The sequence below is a fragment of the Bombina bombina genome, chromosome 1, assembly GCF_027579735.1.
Source record: "Bombina bombina isolate aBomBom1 chromosome 1, aBomBom1.pri, whole genome shotgun sequence".
NCBI lineage: Eukaryota > Metazoa > Chordata > Amphibia > Anura > Bombinatoridae > Bombina > Bombina bombina.
Window position 1 is genome coordinate 802,748,872 of NC_069499.1, and position 20,016 is coordinate 802,768,887.

The following is a 20,016-nucleotide window of genomic DNA, read 5'->3' on the forward strand; positions in this document are numbered from 1 at the left end:
TAAGATGGCTGCTAAGATTTACATTCCTGCTTTTAAAATAAAGATAGCAAGAGAACAAAGAAAAATTGATAATAGGAGTAAATTAGAAAGTTGCTTAAAATGTCCGGCTCTATCTGAATCATGAAAGACAAAAATTGGGGTTCAGTGTCCCTTTAAACAACTATACTTTACAATATAATTGTAAAAGATACAGCTACATATTATTCTAAGGCTAATCTTTGATTTGAATTCATTATGTCTATCTTGTATTTTTCTGTTTAAGGAACCTTTAAGTAAATTATTCTTATTAATAGTATAGCACAGAACTCCATGAAGAACTCCACAACCTGCACACCAACTTAGCAACCATCCGGTTAGAGCTCAAGTGTTATCCAACATACATTTTACAGAGCACCTCCATAGAAGTCTATTATAATAGAGATTTAGTGCACCCGTAGATACAGATGTTAGTGCACTATACTATCATTTGAGTGATAAAAAATAACTTGTGAACTTTAGTGAAGTTGGTTGCACCAGAGGAGGGGGCAGCATTGCACAAGAAACTTCTTGTGCAATGTAAAATTTCCCCCTGCAATAAAACATCACAAGTGGCGATTGCAGGTGGGCAGATTCACTACTTGCTTATCTGTCCATCTGCAGGATGGTAAATGTACCCCACAGCGTCTGATCCAGGTTACAATTACTGTTGATAATATTAAACATTTTATCATGATGATCTTAAAAAGATGTAAAGGTCCTGTTTTTAAAGTTTACAATCAAGCAATATAAATACATTTATGGGGCCAACTGTTTGTCTACATTTTAAGAGCTGTCCCTTTAAGTCTGTGTACATTGTATAAGTGCTGTGATCTATCCCTTTAAGACCGTGTGTTTGCTGTGCATGTAGTGCAAGCTATCTCCACCCCTTTAAGTCTGTTAGGGTTGTGTTTGTGTGTGTGTGAACTGTGTGCATGGTGTGAGCTGTTCCTTTTAGGCTGTGTGCATTGTGTATACTGTGATCTGTTTATTTATTTACCTGATTATTATTTTAAAGAGGTCCCATAGGAATAGCAGATACATAAATAAGAGGAAGGCAGTGTATGGATGTGGGGAGTGGTGCTTAGTAAATGTACAGTATGCAGTGGCGTCACTAGGGGGTGCGGGGGGTGCGGGCCGCACCCGGGTGACACGCTCCAGGGGATGATACCAACAGGCAGGAGCTTACTCTACTCAAGTAATCCTCCTGCAATGGTGTCACCTCACCTGCGGGCTCACTTGAGGTGCTGGCACTGCATCGAGATTATATGTGCAGCATGATGCAGGGCTGATTCTGCCCCGTTACTTATTGTTGTGATGATGATCGACCAGGTCCCACCCCTCCCACTAGCACGGGCTTCTCTACAGGCAGGAGAAAGAACTGCACAGTTAGGAGCTCTGGTAGGCAGGACTAGTTTTAGGCTGGCTACAGGTACTTTATTTTTCTGTTTTAAATTGTGAGCAGTAATCCTCCTGCAATTGTGTCACCTCACCCGCGGGCTCACTTGAGGTGCTGGCACTGCATCCAGATTATATGTGCATGATGCAGGGGGGCTGTTTCTGCCCCATTACTCATTTCTGTGATGATGTTCATACAGGTCCCGCCCCCTCCCACTAGTGCAGGCTTCTCATAAAGGAAAGGAGGAAGAACTGCACAGTGAAGAGCTGTGGTAGGCAGGACTAGTTTTAGGCTGGCTACAGGTACTTTATTTTTCTGTTTTAAATTGTGAAAGAAAGTAAATACCTGAACCCAGGCTTTTACATATATGAGGGGTGTATGTGGTGGCCGGGGGAACAATATTGCTGGTTCTTTCCTTTGCTGCCATCCAGAAATGCATCGATCATGTGAAGCTGCTTTATCTCCTGTCTTGCTCTGTACTGTGCTGAAATGAATTATAGTAGAAGTCCTGGTAGGCAGAATGCACCTAGAGAAGAGATGTGGGGATTCAGCAGCTGTTATTGCACAGCTCAGTATGTTTTGTACACACTTTGTGCTTATGATTTATGGCCCACTTGTAAAAAAGGGCACTGCAGGGCAGAACACTGCCGCAAGCATGGGGTGTCAATCAACCCAATCGTATTCAATCGGGTTGAATTGCAACAATCTGTCCACCTCCTCAGAGCAGGTGGACAGGTTATGGAGCAGCGGTCTTCAGACCGCTGCTTCATAACTGGTGTTTCTGGCGAGCCTGAAGGCTCGCCAGAAACACAGGCCCTCAAGCTTCATACGGAGCTTGATAGATAGGCCCCAAAGACACCCTACAACAAAGTTTGAATATCCTCCTACTTCCCTGACCCTCCCAGTACTTTGTATAATAAGAATAAGAGGAAGAAGTAAGATATTAGATTGAAGGTGCGCAAACTAGAACTGCCCGCCACCAAGAAACTCTGGCGGGTTTGTGGAACACCAAGAAATAAAGGAATCTATCAGATAAGCATAATTATCTTTTATTTCTAATGGTGATGAGAGTCTACAAAATTCCTTACTTTTGGGAACTAATACCCTAGCTTTGGAGTCCACGAAAAAAATGTGTGGGGAAAAAAAAGGAAAAGGCAGGGCATCTATCTGCCAGAACCAGAACCTGAAGACATTTTCTGGCAAAAGTTGCCTTAAATAAGGCAAAAAAAAACCATCAACATTACAAAATATAGAGAAGGTTAGAAAGACTCCATGTTGCATCCTTAACATTTTGTTCTGCTAATTGCTAATAACTGGAAGACTGTGAAAAGTCTTTGGAAGCCTGAAGATAAAACATCAATGGCCTAGACAACATCTATAATTGTTAAAAATCTCTCTTTTAAAAAGTCCAACTAGAAAATAAGAAAGAAACTACCAATGCCTGGCTAATAATCTCCAAGGAAACAACTCAGAAACTGTCCTGGTCAATGAAAATGCCACTCTAAACAAAATCTCTAGGACAATGACTGTAGAACCCCAGAAATTAAATATTCAAATGTGCCGCTTTTGATCATAATAATAGTAGTAGAGGACACAGAATGCTGGAGAAAAATCCTGGGAGCTGTCACAAGACCCAAGGTAAAAAGTGATAATGCTTGTCCATGAATGAACGACCAAGGAACCGGAGGTGTTTCTTTTGGAAAAAAATGTTCAGGAAAGCAGGAAGTCTATAATTGACATGAAATGAAAATGAAGAACTAAAAAGAAGGGATATATCTGATCATTTCCATCCTGAGAGTGAATGAAAGCTCAATAGCTCATTAAGCAATTTCAGATCCAGATGCACATGAAAATTCCCTCTATCTCTGGAATGTAACTGGATGGAATAGAATACTATCCTGCTTCCTGACACAAAAACTGGGGCAAATTCTCCCATATCCCCAAACGTCTTCCTGAAACAAACTGGAATAATGCTTTCTGTGAAAAGCTGAATCTGCCCCCTACCAGCAATGAAACCTGATTGGAAGTTGTACTTCCATGCAAGCCCTTGCCCTGGATAGAGACTTCTGATGATGCTTGGATTCCAGGCTGTAATATGCTTCCAGAAAAAAACGTAGAGCAAACTGGCTCTGGAAATAAGATTTCTGATCTTTGGATTGGTGAAAGGAGGTTAACCTTTTGCCGGAAGTACTCATTGGTTTCTTACCTTGAGACTAGGGGGCCAATTTATCAAGATCCGCCTGCTCTGAGGCCGCAGACAGAAATCAACCCGATCGAATGCGATTGGGTTGATTGACACCCCCTGCTAGTGGCCGATTGGCCGCGAATCTGCAGAGGGCGGCATTGCACCAGCAGTTCACAAGAACTGCTGGTGCAATGATAAATGCCGACAGCATATGCTGTCGGCATTTATCAATGTGCGGCGGACATAATACGCTACATTGTATCATGTTCCACTCACACATTAATAAATATACCCCTATATAGGCTCCCTTGTCACCCCGTGACTGGGAAAAAGAACCATCCAATCAGGAAGGAAACAAAGGTGTTAAAGGAAGAGCAATAAATGTCTCAACCTAACATAGCATCCACAGACCCTGCCTGTAAGCATAGGGGTCTTCCATCATTAGAAACCAAGGCTGTATTGTAGCGTAAAATTTAAGTTTCAGAATGGACCCAGAGAAACTATTCTGACAGGATTACACCAAGGAGATGCTGTTACTTCAATATAAGAGACACCCTTGGAGTCATGGCAAGTGTCCTGCCTAAGACAAGAAGTAAGCCTGGGTTTTCTCCCTTGGCTTGCTGGGCCATTGTAATACTGAGCCACAGCTAGGTGAGGAAACATACCTCCTGCAGGAAAACTATTCGTAGGAACTTCCAACTTCCTACCCTTAGACCCTCTGAATGGAGCGCTGTCTTCTAGAGAGCATAGTTCTTCTAGCCAAGCCAAAACTTGTACCATGCATTACAAAATGGATATGCAACATGAAAAACTAGCAGATGCTGCCCCTGGAAAACAAAATACCAACCTATTGCCTGTAAAGCTGTTCCCCTGTCTGCCAAGCCACAATGGTTACCTATTCCAGAGCTCCAATTTGAAATTTGGAACCTGGAGAATCTAGGAAATGAGAGGACATGGAAGCTTGTCTCAAGCCTTTTAATATAATTACTGAGACAAATACTCAGCCACGCAAAAATTCAGCCTGACTTAGCATTACATTGAAAAAAAAAACATCTATTTTCTCTGAAGGGTTTATCCTCCCTAAGCATAGGGACCTAAACCTTAAATGTATTTTAGCTAGCTGAAACAGCAAAATAAGCTTCAACCAGTTCCAGATCTAAATTTAAGTACGTTAAAGAACTGATTCTAGTAACCATAGAAACTGCTAGGACCTCACCTCCTAGTAAAGGACTAGAGAGATAATTTACATTGTATTGGAAAGGCGTCATAATAGTCAATATCAAAAAACAAGCAACTTTGCAGCTTGGAGAGAAAACAGTAATGCTACCTGTGCCATGTGTGTGTATACAGGAACAGAACAAACTGGGATCTATGCCCTATATAGGGTTTAATTCCAGCACTTTTCTGCTCCATTTGAGACAAATACCAGTGCAAAAATACCAATATGTAGTAACACAAGGGGATGAATGTACCCATTAGGAAATCATCCACATCAACAGGGCTTCCCTTAGTAAACTAACAGGACCACATGTGTAACCAACTTACTGTTAGGCAACAGACTAGGATCTCATGAAAAGACATACAGTTGCCCCCAAAATGAAGGAGAAGACCGGGAGTCACTTAAGAACAAATAGCAAGCCCCCACCACTCTTATAATCAGATCTCCCACCCGGTACCACTCAGAAATGCTAAGCGTGGAAGGTCTGATAGAGTGCTAAGGCTGGCATAGTGGTGGGGATTGTGGAAAGCGCACCAGAAATGATATTCAGTGCAAAAAAAAACTATTGTACCTCCCTCCGTACAGCAATCTGCATCCAGCTTTCCGGCATCATCCTTCCCAATGCTCTTACTGCTTGCCTGACAGAAGAGTAGCGTTAAGAATGGTGACTGCTAGGAGGTACGCTGAAATACAGTGTCCGGGCACTTCAGAATACTTTAACAGAAAGGTCCCTTAAAAAAATACAGTAACTTGCAATAAGGAGTACCAGCCCCATAAATAAATAAGGCAGTTAAAGGGGAAATGGGGCATGCTTCTGTGCCCAAATAGACTACATTGGTGACAATCTGTTAAGCCACAGCAAAAATAAGCACATAATCATACATGGAAATTGTTTAAGCCCCACAGTAATGTTGTAAACATCCAAGTCTGTAAATGAGGCAGTTGTGAATGTATATGTGTTCTACAATGGTCACAATGTGCTGTAAAGTTCAGGCAAATCTGTTTTAATACTGTCTCCTAGTGTGTTCACCTCCTGTGTACTGTCTTGATGGTAACTGTACCCTTTGCAGCCTGTGGGCTGTGTGAGACATACAGGCACTTACCCAGTAAATGTCCCCTCCATTGATCCTACCCATATTGCTAAGAATAAAGCAGAGAGCCTATCCTATACTGTAACTAACAGTAGAGGAAGTACTGACGGAGTACATCTTTTTGGCCAAACAAGAGTAGACTGGGAAACTTTCCCAGGCAGACTTGTGACTACAACTCTAGAGAGAAGATTTACATTGCACAGTCAGTACTGTCCTATGTCCCTCGCTTCCAGGAACTAGCCATTGAGGGAAAATATTTTGGATTAAAATCCTTGTGATGCTTGAATAAACTTCTCTAGCTTCACCTGCTCCTGAGCTAGGTCGTATGTTGTGCGGCCCCATCCTATATGTTATTTGTTGTTTATATGATTCTGGTGCTGTGGTTCAGACAATTTGGTTCTAGAGTGGTGGCTCATTATTACGTAACGACCCCTCCGGTTATCTGGGTTACTCAGTCACTCTTGGGCTACAGATCCTCAGATTACCACATCGCTTCGACACAACCTCTACAGCTTTCAACAGACTGTTACAACTATTTGAAATGCTCAAGACACTGTTAAACATGAGAGATGAAGCCCTCAGTCAGAGATTTGATGCACACTGCCAGAGACTTGAGAATCTCTTACAGTCGTTATTGGACAAAGCGCTCCCTGACTGGATCCTGCAGCAGTTGGAAATAAAACTTTCGTCCACTATGGATTTATCGTATGTCAAAACAATATATTGTAATGATTACCAGGGGGTGCTAACAAAATACAAAACCTATCAGCTAATAATATAATCTATTTTCTGATAATGATATCTTGATTGTATATATGAGGAGTTACTCGGTAATCCAAAAGCGTGAATCACAAAATATATAGTGTAAAACACAGAATATACAATTTAAAATATAAAATGCAGAATGTATAATAATAAATTGACTGAAAAGAATGTATCTATAAAGAATGTCCAGACAAATGTGTCCAAAAAAATAATAGTGAGTGTCACCAATACCAATCTGTTGTTCGATATCCAGGCTGTGCTGTAGCTGAATCACCACCATGTAATATGTCCCTTTGGGGGGTGTAAGCTTGACGGGGCTGTCACTAACTGTCTTTCTCATATCTCATCTTGGATGTTCTCTCACTACCTTAAGCTAAATCTCTCCAAAACTGAACTCCTTATTTTTCCCCCTTCTTCCAATGTCTCCACCCCCAAAATTTCTATAACTGTTAATAATTCCATCATTACTCCTACCCCGCATGCCCGAAGTCTTGGGGTTACACTTGACTCAGATCTTTCCTTCACTCCTCACATTCAGTCCTTGGCTAAAGCCTGCCACTTCCACCTTAAAAACATCACTAAAATTAGACATTTCCTTACACAAGATACAACTAAGATTTTAATCCACTCTCTCATCCTTTCCCGCCTCGACTACTGCAACTCCATCCTCTCTGGTCTACCCAGCTGCCGCATAGCTCCTTTACAATCTATTATGAATGCCTCTGCCAGGCTCATCTTCCTTACTCATCGCTCTTCATCTGCTGCACCTCTCTGCCAATCCCTTCACTGGCTTCCTTAAACACAAAATCCTCACTTTGACATACAAAGCTCTCAACTGCACTGCTCCCCCCTGCATTTCAGAACTTGTCTCCAGATACTCTCCCTCCCGTCCCCTTCGATCAGCTCAGGATCTCCTCTCTTGTTAGTTCCTCACATTCCCGTCTACAGGACTTCTCCAGACTGGCCCCCATCTTGTGGAACTCCCTGCCTCGCTCCACAAGACTCTCCCCTAGTTTTAACAGCTTCTAGCGCTCCCTAAAAACTCTACTATTCAGGGATGCTTAATACCAACACTAACCTTTCCTAACTCCATTGCTTTCCCCTTGAACCCCTTAGAATGTAAGCCTATGAGCCCAGCTGTTTGCAGATCACCTTCATAAGAGCCGACTACAAAAGTGAAACTCTCGGCAGGGCCCTATACCCACTTGATCCCTGCAAAAGCTATCCTGTATATTGACTATGTTTACAGCGCTGCAGAATCTGTTGGCGCTCTACAAATACCTGATAATAATAATAATAATAATAATAAACCAAATCAATCTTTCTGTGTAAAAAAACACAAACACCGTAGGGCGCCTCCTAGTGTGACTCCATTTGTATATCAAAGTGTTAAAACAATATGGAGTAAAGGAGCGCTGTCAGCTAAATAAGATAGTCTGGAGACCTCTATACAATTTTATCAAACGTACATTTATTTTAAAATATGATTAAAAAGTATAGTGCATTGGTATATATTAGGGACGTCTCCCTGAAATTAAAACAATTTTGTGTTATATAAAAACAATACAGTATAAAGTGTTTTGAGTGATCTTTCTAAATAATTCCACCTTTCTAATTTTATTAGCCTATTCCACCTTAATGATATGGTGCCGCAGTTGTAGTGGCTTTTTTCTCAGTCTTTCAATCACAAAGTAACAATGTCTCTCTTTATGATTCTATAAATTGTAATTATATAAGTCACTTGTCTTTACAATGTCTTTTGATGTTTTCTATAATTTGTAGACTTGTCTATAATATAGATATTTTTGTTTACGTATAAGGATGGGCTTACCGGGTCTTCTGACACATCTGTGTCTGATGGTATTAAGATGGTTCTTACCGGTGTATGTTTTCTGCCTTCCCTCTTTGCATAAAGTAAGTTTCTTAGGTGTCAAAACCTGATCCACGCTCTTTGGTATCGAAACCTGGACCACGCTCCTGCGTGTATGGGTTTCTTTTATGCTGCCGGCTTGAAGCAACTTTTACCCCTGCAGTCTGGGTTCTTTGTTTCCCGGGCAGCCTCCTGAGACAGGTATTCACGATGCACGCCTCCAACGCGTGTATGGGAACTCGGACTTGAATTCACAAACGGCCGTTTGTCTTAAACTTTCTTTCCCTCTCCTTCTTTCAAAGTAGGGTTAGTTTAATGGGTGTCCAGTTCTTTGTAGTGTAGAGAACGTCTACGCGTTTTGCCAGTAGGCTTTATCAAGACGGATGATGTTGGTTGTTACACCGGCATTTTAAAAAGCCCTCCTTTCATTTCTATTGGTTGATAGGTATTCTGTTCTGATAGGTGTCTTTTAGAAAGGTGGATTTCTCTGATTTCTTTAAGGTGGAATCTTTTTGCTTCTTTCTTTGTTACTTTATAAGAGCTTTAGATATCCCCTGTTTGCTACTTTGTATAAGGTGGAATATTTTTACTTTTTCTTTTGTTAATCTATATAAACTTTCTATATCTGATATATTTGGCTTTTTTAACAATATTCAAATTCTGGAATTCTCATCATATGGTGGAATTATCAGCCTTCTATTTTATATCATGATTATAAATAACTATATTCGTTTCTATTATACTAAACTATTTTTTATATGTATGTGAAAGAATTAACGATCTGTTTTAAACAGATATTTCACTTCTAATTTATTATTCTTTGTATGAATTTCAACATATATAAGTTTTTAAACATAGTTATTTAGTTTTTTTATTATTGATCTGTGTAGCATATTATTTTTTATTATTGCATATATGTTTATATAGTTCTATATTTCTCCACTTTTTCATAATATATTTTTATTTTCTTATCAATTTATTTAGCTCTTTGTCGATGACTTCTCATTCATACAGTTTAGAGTATTTCAGAGATTTGGGGACTTTTTTGTTAAAAAGGTTGATCTATAGTGTACTGTATTTACATGTATTCTACTAATGGATTTTAATTTATGACAAGAGAAACGGGGATAAATCTAATTCTGAGTTTAATCCCGCAGGGTAGAGGGTTTGCATGTTGTAAATTAGCTCTGCTTCTGTTCTTAGCAGTTTTTCTTCAAAATTACCCCCTCTCCATTCGGGTTTGAGCTTTTTTATGCCCCAAAAAGTAAAATTTTTTAGATTATTATTATGTACTTCCCTAAAGTGGGTGTAAAGGTGTGTTTCTAGGTTTCCTCTGTCTATGCATGATAAATGCTCGCGTATGCATTCCCTTAGGGTCCTGGTGGTCTCCCCTATATATTGTAGATTACATGTGCATTGTATAATGTAGATGACACCCTTATCCTGACATCTTATGGTTTCTTTTATGTGATGTATTAAACCATTTTTATTGGATTTAATGTTCTTGCGTTTGCTACTGAATTTGCAAGACCTACAGCCAAAACAGGGGTAGAAACCGGCTAATTTATTGCCTAGTAGATCTTTTTCTAATATGGAATTCATTTTAAAATGTCTGAACTCACTGGGAGCTAGTATTTTTTTGAAATTTTTGCTTTTTTGAAAATTATTTTTGGATTATCTGTCATTTTTTCGCCTATGAGAGGATCTGTTTGGACTAGATGCCAGTGTTTTTTCAATACATTGATGACATCATCTTTGTATGGAAGGGGACATCTATAGAGTTAAACAAATTCATTTTAGATATGAACAATAATGATATAGGAATTAATTTCACATATATCACCAATAAAGAAAAAATAACATTCCTAGATCTGGATATTGAAATTATAGAAAAAGAAATAATCACTAAAACACATTTCAAAAAAGTAGACGCAAATAATCTAATACATTTCAATAGCTGCCATTTAAATAAATGGAAGGAAAATATCCCCAAAGGTCAGTATCTCAGGATAAAGCGCAATTGCACGAAAACATCAGATTATCTAGAACAGATTGAGATACTTGAGAAAAAATTCACTGACAGAGGATACAATACAGAGACAATAAGAAAGGCAAAGGAACAAGTAGATCAAAAAGAGAGAAAAAGTCTACTTACATATAAAAATACAAACTCTGATAAAATGGACAATAAAGAAGAAAAGGAAGATAAATTCAATATTGCACTAATAACTGATTACAATTGTGATCACTACACTTTACAAAAAATATTGAAAAAACACTGGCATCTAGTCCAAACAGATCCTCTCATAGGCGAAAAAATGACAGATAATCCAAAAATAATTTTCAAAAAAGCAAAAAATTTCAAAAAAATACTAGCTCCCAGTGAGTTCAGACATTTTAAAACGAATTCCATATTAGAAAAAGATCTACTAGGCAATAAATTAGCCGGTTTCTACCCCTGTTTTGGCTGTAGGTCTTGCAAATTCAGTAGCAAACGTAAGAACATTAAATCCAATAAAAATGGTTTAATACATCACATAAAAGAAACCATAAGATGTCAGGATAAGGGTGTCATCTACATTATACAATGCACATGTAATCTACAATATATAGGGGAGACCACCAGGACCCTAAGGGAACGCATACGCGAGCATTTATCATGCATAGACAGAGGAAACCTAGAAACACACCTTTACACCCACTTTAGGGAAGTACATAATAATAATCTAAAAAATTTACTTTTTGGGGCATAAAAAAGCTCAAACCCGAATGGAGAGGGGGTAATTTTGAAGAAAAACTGCTAAGAACAGAAGCAGAGCTAATTTACAACATGCAAACCCTCTACCCTGCGGGATTAAACTCAGAATTAGATTTATCCCCGTTTCTCTTGTCATAAATTAAAATCCATTAGTAGAATACATGTAAATACAGTACACTATAGATCAACCTTTTTAACAAAAAAGTCCCAAATCTCTGAAATACTCTAAACTGTATGAATGAAGTCATCGACAAAGAGCTAAATAAATTGATAAGAAAATAAAAATATATTATGAAAAAGTGGAGAAATATAGAACTATATAAACATATATGCAATAATAAAAAATAATATGCTACACAGATCAATAATAAAAAAACTAAATAACTATGTTTAAAAACTTATATATGTTGAAATTCATACAAAGAATAATAAATTAGAAGTGAAATATCTGTTTAAAACAGATCGTTAATTCTTTCACATACATATAAAAAATAGTTTAGTATAATAAGAAACGAATATAGTTATTTATAATCATGATATAAAATAGAAGGCTGATAATTCCACCATATGATGAGAATTCCAGAATTTGAATATTGTTAAAAAAGCCAAATATATCAGATATAGAAAGTTTATATAGATTAACAAAAGAAAAAGTAAAAATATTCCACCTTATACAAAGTAGCAAACAGGGGATATCTAAAGCTCTTATAAAGTAACAAAGAAAGAAGCAAAAAGATTCCACCTTAAAGAAATCAGAGAAATCCACCTTTCTAAAAGACACCTATCAGAACAGAATACCTATCAACCAATAGAAATGAAAGGAGGGCTTTTTAAAATGCCGGTGTAACAACCAACATCATCCGTCTTGATAAAGCCTACTGGCAAAACGCGTAGACGTTCTCTACACTACAAAGAACTGGACACCCATTAAACTAACCCCACTTTGAAAGAAGAGAGGGAAAGAAAGTTTAAGACAAACGGCCGTTTGTGAATTCAAGTCCGAGTTCCAATACACGCGTTGGAGGCGTGCATCGTGAATACCTGTCTCAGGAGGCTGCCCGGGAAACAAAGAACCCAGACTGCAGGGGTAAAAGTTGCTTCAAGCCGGCAGCATAAAAGAAACCCATACACGCAGGAGCGTGGTCCAGGTTTCAATACCAAAGAGCGTGGATCAGGTTTTGACACCTAAGAAACTTACTTTATGCAAAGAGGGAAGGCAGAAAACATACACCGGTAAGAACCATCTTAAACCATCAGACACAGATGTGTCAGAAGACCCGGTAAGCCCATCCTTATACGTAAACAAAAATATCTATATTATAGACAAGTCTACAAATTATAGAAAACATCAAAAGACATTGTAAAGACAAGTGACTTATATAATTACAATTTATAGAATCATAAGAGAGACATTGTTACTTTGTGATTGAAAGACTGAGAAAAAAGCCACTACAACTGCGGCACCATATCATTAAGGTGGAATAGGCTAATAAAATTAGAAAGGTGGAATTATTTAGAAAGATCACTCAAAACACTTTATACTGTATTGTTTTTATATAACACAAAATTGTTTTAATTTCAGGGAGACGTCCCTAATATATACCAATGCACTATACTTTTTAATCATATTTTAAAATAAATGTACGTTTGATAAAATTGTATAGAGGTCTCCAGACTATCTTATTTAGCTCACAGCGCTCCTTTACTCCATATTGTTTTAACACTTTGTAATTTTATACGGTAATTATAGGGAAGATTACCTGTAAAGGAGCTTTAAGATTAGATTCCAGGCGCAGTTTCTTATAGATCCAATTTGATCCATTTGTATATCAGCCAACAATAGATTAAATGTCAGTATACTCACAAGTGGGGCAGCACCAATGTACTGAATGACGCAGACTGGGATCTCACAGTGTCCCAGCTCACTGATCCAAATGATAGGATGGTATCTCTCCAAACCTCCCTTCCAACTCAGACACGTGCTTGTAGTGATAAAAGACTTTTAAAATCAACTGTTAAAACCAGGGTTTGGCAATCCCCTTAGACAATTGCTACGTGTTTCTCAGCGGTAACACTCTGTTTCCTCAGGCATATATCTAATGAATACAAGCACAGCCTTTTAAAACAATCTCTCCACTTATCAGAGTGAGCCATCCGCTCACACCCCCTCCTACAAAGACGTATTAAATAATGTATTTACAAATTGTTTAGAACTGGACTGTTAGGCAAGATTAGACAAGGTTTATTATGCAACATATGTAACATGAAGAGTAACAGTTAATAGCAGTAGTTAATTATCATGGGGATTCATAACAAATGTTGTAGGAGGGGATGTGAGAGGATGGCTCACTCTGATAGGTGGAGAGATTGTTTTAAAAACCGTGCTTGTATTCATTAGACATATGCCTGAGAAAAGAGTGTGTTACCGCTGAGAAACGCGTAGCAATTGTCTAAGGGGATTGTCAACCCCTGGTTTTAACAATTGTTTTTAAATGTTTTAATAAAGCCTTTTATCACTACAAGCACGTATCTGAGTTGGAAGGGAGGTTTGGAGAGATACTGTCCTATCGCTTGGATTAGTGAGCTGGGACACTGAGATCCCAGCCTGCGTCATTCAGCACATTGGTGCTTCTCCACTTGTGAGTATACCGACATTTAATCCATTGTTGACTGATATACAAATGGAGTCACACTAGGAGTCGGCGGCGTCCTCCGGTGTTGGCGTTATTTCACACAGAAAGATCGATTTAGTCCACTATGGAGCCTACTTGAGTCAAAGCTACGTAATCTCAATTCAACCATGCTTCAATCACCTCAATTGTTATACCTACTTCTGAAACAAGGTTTATGGGAAGCAAAGAAAATAACTCTCCTTATATAACGCCACCAACCTCATTCAGAGGTGAAGAGAAAACAAATGGGTGACATGGAGAAATTACAGCGTGGACAGAAGCTTTCCTCAAAAGCTTTGGACAGGTCAAAGACTAAAACAAAGTCTGTGGGGCCAATTTACCAAAGTGCGGCGGACATGATACGCTATATCGTGTCATGTCCGCTCGCACATCGATAAATGCCGACAGCCTACGCAGAGCAGGCGGACAAGTTATGAAGCAGCAGTCTTTAGACCGCTGCTTCATAACTGCTGTTTCCGGCGAGCCTGAAGGCTCGTGCGTAAACAGGGGCATCAAGCTCCATTCGGAGCTTGATAATTCGGCCCCTGTGTTTACACTATTTGTGAGAAGAAACTGCATTCTAACGATCCAAATACCCTTAGACCGAAAAGATAATATCATTCTAGGTTCCTCTCAAATAGCCAAAGATACAGCAGGGACGATCATGCCTGTTGTCCAGGCGGCAGAATATACAGATAGCAATGGTAATTACACCATTCCCACCAACATCTAAATTTATGACCTGGAACTCTAACACTGATTATGCAGGCCCAGGTATGGACAGATTATATATTTTCAAAGTCTTTGCATATGCAAGCTATGCTTGGAAATTTATGCAGCATGACTTTTGATCCACTGAGGTCCTTTATCCTTTTATTTTTCTGTGATAAATATGGGATTCTACAACACAATCACACTGACACGACTAAGGCTCATAAGATGTATCTTTATTTTTAAACAGAGGATTTGGATTAGAATCATCATGAAGAGCTTGCCTCTGTAACTAAAGAATTGAGTTAAAGGGATTCTGAACCCAAATTTTTTCTTTCATGATTCAGATAGGGCATGCAATTTTAAGCAACTTTCTAATTTACTCCTATAATGAATTTTTCTTCATTCTCATGGTATCTTTATTTGAAAAAGCAGGAATGTAAGCTTACGAGTCGGCCCATTTTTGGTTCAGAACCCTGGATAGCACTTGCTGATTGGTGGGTACATTTAGCCAGCAATCAGCAAGCTGTACCCAAGTGCTGAGCCAAAGATGGGCCGGCTCGTAAGCTTACTACATTCCTGCTTTTTCAAATAAAGATACCAAGAGAACAAAGAAAAATTGATAACAGGAGAAAATTAAAAAGTTGCTTAAAATTGCATGCTGTATCGGAATCATGAAAGAAAAAAATTAGGTTCAGTATCCCTTTAACACATTATATTCTGCAGTTTCTGTCAATATTTACATTAAGGGCTAGATTACAAGTGAAGTGCTAAATATCCCTTTCAAGAAAGCGATATTTGCGCTCCATTGAGTAATACCAGTGCATGCTAATGTGCACTGGTATTATAAGTTGACAGCAATGCGAAAGTGAGCGCGCTTCTATAGGCTCCTATGGGAGTCTTGTTCTCATGCCGTGAGACAGGCAAGAGAACCTCATGCAGGGAAGGGGGTAAGTAGGGAAGCAATGGCAGCAAATTATAAATATATATGTATATGATTTTATATATATATATATATATATATACTCACTGGCCACTTTGTTAAGTACATCTTGTATTCCCTTTTGCCTTCAGAACTGCCTTAATTCTTCGTGGCATAGATTCAACAAGGTGTTGGAAACATTCCTCAGAGATTTTAGCATCACGCAGTTGCTGCAGATTTGTCAGCTGCACATCCATGATGCAAATCTCCCATTCCACCACATCCCAAAGGTGCTCTATTGGATTGAGATCTGGTGACTGTGGAGGCCATTGGAGTACAGTGAACTCATTGTCATGTTCAAGAAACCAGTTTGAGATGATTTGAGCTTTGTGACATGCATTATCCTGCTGGAAGAAGCCATCAGAAGATGGTTACACTGTAGTCATAAAGGGATTGACATGGTCTGCAGCAATACTCAGGTAGGCCATGGCATTTAAACAATGTTCAGTTGGTACTAAGGGGCCCAAAGTGTGCCAAGAAAATATCCCCCACGTCATTACACCACCACCATCAGCCTGAACCGTTGATACAAGACAGGATGGATCCATGCTTTCATGTTGTTTACGCCAAATTCTGACCTACCATCTGAATGTTGCAGCTGAAATCGAGACTCATCAGACCAGGCAACGTTTTTTCAATCTTCTATTGTTCAATTTTGGTGAGCCTGTGTGAATTGTAGCCTCAGTTTGCTGTTCTTAGCTGACAGGAGTGGCACCCAGTGTGGTCTTCTGCTGCTGTAGCCCATCTGCTTCAAGGTTCTATGTGTTGTGCGTTCAGAGATGGTCTGCATACCTACGAGTGGTTATTTGAGTTAATGTTGCCTTTTCTATCATCTCGAACCAGTCTGCCCATTCTCCTCTGACCTCTGACATCAACAAGGCATTGTCGTCCACACAACTGCCGCTCACTGGATAGTTTCTCTTTTTCGAACCATTCTCTGTAAACTCTAGAGATGGTTGTGCGTCAAAATCCTAGTAGATCAGCAGTTTTTGAAATACTCAGACCAGCCCGTCTGGCACCAATAACCATGCCACGTTCAAAGTCACTTAAATCCCCTTTCTTCCCCATTCTGATGCTCGGTTTGAACTTCAGCAAGTCGTCTTCACCACGTCTAGATGCCTAAAGGCATTGAGTTGTTGCTATGTGATTGGCTGATTAGAAATTTGTGTTACCAAGCAATTGAACAGGTGTACCCTAATAAAGTGGCCGGTGAGTGTATATTTATGTGTTAATATGTGTATATAAATATATAATATATATATATATATATATATATATATACATAAACATATACAGTATCTCACAAAAGTGAGTACACCCCTCACATTTTTGTAAATATTTTATTATATCTTTCATGTGACAACACTGAAGAAATGACACTTTGCTACAATGTAAGTAGCGAGTGTACAGCCTGTATAACAGTGTAAATTTGCAGTCCCCTCAAAATAACTCAACACACAACCATTAAAGGGACACTAAACCCAAATTTTTTTCTTTCGGGATTCAGATAGAGCATACAATTTTAAGAAACTTTCTAATTTACTCCTATTATCAATTTGTCTTCGTTCTCTTGCTATCTTTATTTAAAAAATAATGCATTTATGCTTTTTTGGGGTTCAGAACTCTGGACAGCACTTTTTTATTGGTGGATGAATTTATCCACCAATCAGCAAGAACAACCCAGGTTGTTCACCAAAAATGGTCCGGCATCTAAACTTAAATTCTTGCATTTCAAATAAAGATACCAAGAGAATGAAGAAAATTTGATAACAGGAGTAAATTAGAAAGTTGCTTAAAATGTCATGCTCTATCTGAATCACAAAATAAAAACATTTGTGTTCAGTATCCCTTTAATGTATAAACCGTTGGCAACAAAAGTGAGTACACCCCTAAGTGCCCTCTTGGGCATGTAGTTCACCAGAGCTTCACAGGTTGCCACTGAAGTCCTCTTCCACTCCTCCATGATGACATCATGGAACTGGTGGATGTTAGAGACCTTGCACTTCCCCACCTTCCGTTTGAGGATGCCCCACAGATGCTCAATAGGGTTTAGGTCTGGAGACATGCTTGGCCAGTCCATCACCTTTACCCTTGGCTTCTTTAGCAAGGCAGTGGTCGTCTTGGAGGTGTGTTTGGGGTCGTTATCATGTTGGAATACTGCACTGCGGCTCAGTCTCCGAAGGGAGGGGATCATGCTCTGCTTCAGTATGTCACAGTACATGTTGGCAGTTATGGTTCCCTCAATGAACTGTAGCTCCCCAGTGCTGGCAGCACTCATGCAGGCCCAGACCATGACACTCCCACCACCATGCTTAACTGTAGGCAAGACACACTTGTCTTTGTACTCCTTACCTGGTTGCCGCCACACACGCTTGACACCATCTGAACAAAATAAGTTTATCTTGGTCTCATCGGACCACAGGGCATGGTTTCAGTAATCCATGTCCCTTAGTCTGCTTGTCTTCAGCAAACTGTTTGCGGGCTTTCTTGTGCATCATCGTTAGAAGAGGCTTACTTCTGGGACGACAGCCATGCAAACCAATTTGATGCAGTGTGAGTGATAAGGTCTGTGCACTGACAGGCTGACCCCCCACCCCTTCAACCTCTACAGCAATGTGGGCAGCACTCTTATGTCTATTTCCCAAAGACACAATCTCAGAAAATTAGAATATTACATGCAATCAATAAAACAAGGATTGTACATACCTGTAGAACAATATCGGACCTCTGAAAAGTATAAGCATGCATACTGTATGTACTCAGTACTTGGTTTGGGCCCCTTTTGCAGCAATTACTGCCTCAATGCGGCATGGCATGGATGCTATCAGCCTGTGGCACTGCTGAGGTGTTATGGAAGATCAGGATGCTTCAATAGCGGTCTTCAGCTCTTCTGCATTGTTCGGTCTCATGTCTCTCATCTTACTCTTGGCAATGCCTCATAGATTCTCTATGGGGTTCAGGTCAGGCGAGTTTGCTGGCCAATCAAGCACAGTAATCCCACAGTCATTAAACCAGGTTTTGGTGCTTTTGGCAGTGTGGGCAGGTGCCAAGTCCTGCTGGAAAATTAAGTCAGCATCCCCATAGAGCTTGTCTGCGGAAGGAAGCATGAAGTGCTCCAAAATCTCCTGGTAGATGGCTGCGTTGACCCTGGACTTAATGAAGCACAGTGGACCAACACCAGCAGATGACATGGCTCCCCAAATCAACACAGACTCTGGAAACTTCACACTGGACTTCGAGCATCTTGCAGTGTGTGCCTCTCCACTCTTCCTCCATACTCTGGGTCCTTGGTTTCCAAATGAGATGCAAAATGTGCTCTCATCAGAAAAGAGGACTTTGGACCACTGAGCAATAGACCAGGTCTGTTTTTCTTTAGCCCAGGTAAGACTATACTGACGTTGTTTGTTGTTCAGGAGTGGCTTCACAAGAGGAATACGACATTTGAAGCCCATGTCCAGGATCTGTCTGTGTGTGGTGGCTCTTGTCAAAGTCCCAAACACTTTTGAATGGCCTTTTCCTTACAATCCTCTCCAGGCTGCGGTCATCCCTGCTGCTTGTGCACCTTTTTCTTCCACACTTTTCCCTTCCACATAACTTTCTATTAATGTGCTTTGATACAGCACTTTGGGAACATCAAACTTCTTTTGCAATTACCTTTTGATGCTTTCCCTCCTTATGGAGGGTGTCAATGATGGTTTTCTGCACAACTGTCAGGTCAGCAGTCTTTCCCATGATTGTGATTCCTACTGAACCAGACTGAGAGACCATTTAAAGGCTCAGGAACCCTTTGCAGGTGTTATGGCTTAATTAGCTGATTAGAGTAGGACACTTTGAGCCTAGAATATTGCACCTTTTCACAATATTCTAATTTTATGAGATTGTGGATTTAGGGTTTTCATGAGCTGTAAGCCATAATCATCACAATTATTACAAATCACAGCGTGAAATATCTTGCTTTGGATGTAATGAGTCTATCTCATATTTCACCTTTTAAGTTGCATTAGTGAAATAAATTAACTTTTGCACGATATTCTAATTTTTCGAGTTTCACCTGTACACACATAGTGTTATTATGAGTGTAACTATACGTTGTAAGGATTTTTGATGTGTTATGTGCAACCTTTATGTTTTGTTAAACAGTTAACCAGAACTAAAAAAACAAACAAAAAAACAGTTAACCAGAGCTCTGAAGTTGCTGTAATCATTTTAACGTAAGCAATCGCGTTTACTTTCAACTCATAATATGAGCGGTAAGCCAGACAAGCGCAAACCCATGCAATAAACCCCTTATTTCTCACACGCAAATGTTTGTGCTCCACTCGTAATCTGGCCTATAATTTCTTCTGTAA

The 20,016-nt window shown here is 39.4% G+C and overlaps 1 protein-coding gene across 1 annotated transcript in view; it reads right to left on the reverse strand.

Moving 5' to 3' along the window:
• Nucleotides 1–20,016, reverse strand: part of LOC128639932 (cadherin-1-like) — a 44,598-nt gene that overhangs the window by 14,008 nt on the left and 10,574 nt on the right. The gene's annotated exons all lie outside the window — the stretch shown is intronic.